Source organism: Bison bison, unplaced genomic scaffold (assembly GCF_000754665.1).
Source record: "Bison bison bison isolate TAMUID 2011002044 unplaced genomic scaffold, Bison_UMD1.0 scf7180017864215, whole genome shotgun sequence".
Taxonomy (NCBI): Eukaryota; Metazoa; Chordata; class Mammalia; order Artiodactyla; family Bovidae; genus Bison; species Bison bison.
This window is the reverse complement of record NW_011494787.1, coordinates 3,868,894-3,873,450: the sequence shown is the minus strand read 5'-3', so window position 1 is coordinate 3,873,450 and position 4,557 is coordinate 3,868,894.

Here is a 4,557-nt window from a genome sequence, read left to right as displayed (position 1 = left end):
CAGGCCTCCCTGTCCACCACCAACTCCCAGAGTTCACTCAGACTCACGTCCATCGAGTCAGTGATGCCATCCAGCCATCTCATCCTCTGTCGTCCCCTTCTCCTCCTGCCCCCAATCCCTCCCAGCATCAGAGTCTTTTCCAATGAGTCAACTCTTCACATGAGGTGGCCAAAGTACTGGAGTTTCAGCTTTAGCATCATTCTCTCCAAAGAAATCCCAGGGCTGATCTCCTTCAGAATGGACTGGCTGGATCTCATTGCAGTCCAAGGGAGTCTCAAGAGTCTTCTCCAACACCACACTTCAAAAGCATCAACTCTCAGGCACTCAGCCTTCTTCACAGTCCAACTCTCACATCCATACATGACCACAGGAAAAACCATAGCCTTGACTAGACGAACCTTTGTTGGCAAAGTAATGTCTCTGCTTTTGAATATGCTATCTAGGTTGGTCATAAAGCCTATCTCTGACAACCCTGAGACTAATTTGGTGAATGTAAAAGTTGGGAACACCCACAGTCATATTATTCTTAGCATCTGATCTATTATCTTATTTTGGTTTAGTTGCACATTATCTAGAGAATACTGATTCATCTAAGTATTTGCAAATTGTAACAGATTTTGTATTGTTTTGTTTTATTTAAATCAGCTTGCCTTACAGTTTGGGCTTCTGCGCAACCAAATTCATCCAGAAGCTTATAAGAAAAGTAGTAGGAAGTATCTGTTTCAAAGTTGAATTGATAGTAACACCTAATAAATTCTTGCATTTCTACCTCTAAAGTCAGAAAGGAAGAATTCATTCTAGCTCTAATGTGATGTTTTCATGATATGAGAGAGTTAGTGGTAGATACACAGACAAAGCTTAAGCCAAGAGAGGAGCCAATGCAAATAAGCTTGAGCTGGCACGAAACTGAGCAGGTGCAAATGTACTGTGGTCAAGAATGTACTTGTGCAATTTTATGCAGCAGTCATGTCAGAATTTAAGAAAGACAACAGTCAGATCAGTGCAGAATATCAATATCCCTCACAAAATATGTACACCCATAGGCAAGCTTTTATTCTGATGTTCATTCCAAATAAGTTAACTGAGCAGCACATTTTAATATGCTAATGTTCTTAGATAAATTTAAATGTGAAATAAAACACATCTGAATGTATGCTATTTTATTACAGTGTTTTTAAATCGTTAAAATGTATTCTACAAGGGAAGTTCAAATGAAAAGTTGTAGAACTACTAAAACCCTTCCACGGAGGCCCGATCTGAAAACCACTCCTGAGATTCACGTAAGTATCCTAAGTCCAAACAGGTAAATTTAGTTCCCTGAGTCATTGCACCAGGATCAAGACTTAAGGTCTCAGTCTCCAACTCCCATTCTAGTGCTCTTTCAACCAGACAATCTATGCCTCTCACATCTCCCATTCAAGGCCATGTTCCAGACATGAGATCTAAATCCTGGTGGCTCAATGTTAGAAACCCATTTAGATGGGTGTGTGCCCAGAAATGTTAAGGCTTTTTTACATTCCCTAAAAATAAGGAAGTTATAAACCCAAAATTTATGGCTTGGAATTGGGCGCTCTCCTCATTGATAAATTGCTGGATATGAGATGAATAGGGTGTGATGTGATAACTCAGGGCAGACGCTTTTTAATCCATGGTTTCCTATGAGAAGGGCTTCCCCCGTAGCTCAGTTGGTAAAGAATCTGCCTGCAATGTAGGAGACCCCGGTTCGATTCCTAAATCAGGAAGATCCGCTGGAAAAGGGAAAGGCTACCCACTCTGGTATTCTTGGGTTTCCCTGGTGGCTCAGCTGGTAAAGAATCTGCCTGCAATGTGGGAGACCTAGGTTCAATCCCTGGATTGGGAAGATCCCCTGGAGATGGGAAAGGCTACCCACTCCAGTATTCTGGCCTGGAGAATTCCATGAACTGTACAGTCCATGGGGTTGCAAAGAGTTGGACACGACTGAGCAAACTTCACTTTCACTTCCACTTCCTATGATAAAATCTGATTTCCAAACTAGTTGGTAAAGGTTATGATAATTTCCACAAGGCATTATATTGGCTTCCTAGGGCTGCCATAACAAAATACCACAAACTGAGTGACTTAAACCTAAGAAATTTATTTTCTCACAGTTCTGGAGGCTGGAAATCCCAGATCAAGGTGTCGGCAGGGTTGGTTTCTGCTGAAGCCTCTCTCCTTGGCTTGCAGACAGTTGCCTTCTCCTTCTGTCCTCACCTGATCTTTCCTCTTTGCATTTCTGTGTCCTAATCTCTTCCTGTGTGTGCATATATGCTAAGTTGCTTTAGTTGTGACAGACTGTGCGACCCTATGGACTGTAGCCCACCAGGCTCCTCTGTCCATGAGATTCTCCAGGCAAGAATATTGGAGTGGGTTGCCATGCCCTCCTCCAGTGCCTTTCTTTAGGAGGTTTCAAAGCCTTAGGCAGGCACTATTGACTGTGTAATTTGCTGATTCCAAGAGTTGGACTGGACTGAGTGGCTTTCACTTTCCCTTTTTGCCCTTCCATGAAGCAGGCCCTGAAAAGGCTGGTCCAACCTGCCATAGCCTCGGATCTAGGACTTATAAGAAGCAGAAGGGGACAAGATTGTTAAGTGTCACTGAGTTCAATCTATTTCAGCCACCCAGATGTGTAGAAATGTAATTTACATTTCCACATACATCTTCTCTCCAGTGCTAAGAAAATTCCAACCCTGCCTTCCTTCCCCAAAGCTAGACCTTTAATACCCCGAATATGACAGTTTATAAAGTAATCATGGGGTCGCAAAGAGTCAGACACAACTGAGCGACTGAACTGAACTGATAAAGTAATCAACATGTTTTCTTTTTTCATTCTGTTTTGCCCTTAAATTTAGGTTCTATGACTTTAAAAATATCAGTTCTGTCTTCCTCTCTTTTTAGCTGATCTTGATCTTTTTTCCTGCCTTAACTGTTAAAAATCATATTTTCAAGGTCACTGAAAGGCTCAGTAATATACTTCAACCACATAATTCACAGAAATATCTGCCAGGCAGCTAAATTTTCAACAACTCACACTAACCCAAATTTACATTTTAGGAGAACATTAAACTACTAGAGAAAATGTTCTTTCTACACTGAGTTTTTCAGATATTTTCTAAGGCCATGCATCAAGGTGAAACGAAAATCTAGAATAGTCCCTTCTTTCACTGGAGATCTTCTCAATAGCAAACACTATTAATAATGCTTCTCACTGGGATAAATAAGAACATGTTTCCCACTATGACACAAATCACTGAAACTGGAAATATTCAAACCTCAATAACAACAAAAGATTTCCCAAATGCACACTTCCTTTTTTGTATTCTTATTCCTGATGGCAAAACAAAACCAACAAGCAAAAAACACTGGGATCATTTGACTACATCTGTTTTCTTCCTGAAAGCATTCTTCCAGGGACTTGTGTGTTCCCGCTATCACTGCCTTTTTTCCTGACTGCAGCCTGTTGTCAAAATGTGTTTAGTCGCTCAGTCATGTCTGACTCTTTGCAACCCCATGGACTGTAACCCACCAGGCTCCTCTGTCCACTGTCCAAGCAACAACACTGGAGTGGGTTGCCATTTCCTTCATGGGATATTCCCGACCCAGGGGTTGAACCCGAGTCTCCCGCATTGCAGGCAGATTCTTTACCATCTGAGCCACCAGAGAAGCCCAGTGTCTGGATAAATAATGACAAAAAAGATCTAGAGAAAGTGCAGAGTATGTGCTCAACATGGTCGAAGCTCTCAGCAGCTGTTGTTTGATTGACCTTGAATGGAGTATGGGATTCAACACCTATCTCCTTTCAGATTTTAGTAAAATTCTTTGGATAAGAATAAAAAATTGTCAAACAGCAGGTTGGAGATTGGCTGGGGCAGGAATGGAGCATTCCCATACTAGAGCATATGTATGCTCTAGGGAGAAAAGAGAGTCAAGACAACATAAATTCAGAAATCCATGAGCCCTGGGAATAAATCTCACCATCATCTGCCTCTTCGCTGTCTTTGAATAAATAGTAGCTGCAACCTGCAGGGTTTCCTTTAAAGCTGCACCTAACCCAGCTTTCCTGAGGTTTGGGGCTCATAGGTTACTCTTGGAGGAATCAAAGACCTTTAGACAGCTAAGGTGAAATAGATGATCACTGCCCTCCAGCTCTGTGGGATAGCTGAGCACCCTGCTCCGAACTTTATTAGAGCATTCATCACATCGTTGTAATTAATGTTTACATCTCTCTCTCCCACTGGACTGTGAGCTCCCCAAGGGCAGGAGTCGTTTCTCATTCATCTCTCTATTCACAGTACTTAGTTCTGTTCTGGGCACATAGAAGACTTCCTATAAGTGTTTGCTGGAAAATGGGTGGATGGATGGATGGATGGAAGGATAGATGGATAGCTGAAGGAAGTGGTCCTGGAGGTTGAAAAAAAAAACAAACAAAAAAAAAAAAAAAAACCTGACACAAACACACAAGAATAAAAAACACCATCTCCCTATGCTGCTGCTAAGTTGCTTCGGTCGTGTCTGACTCTGTGCAACCCCATAGATGGC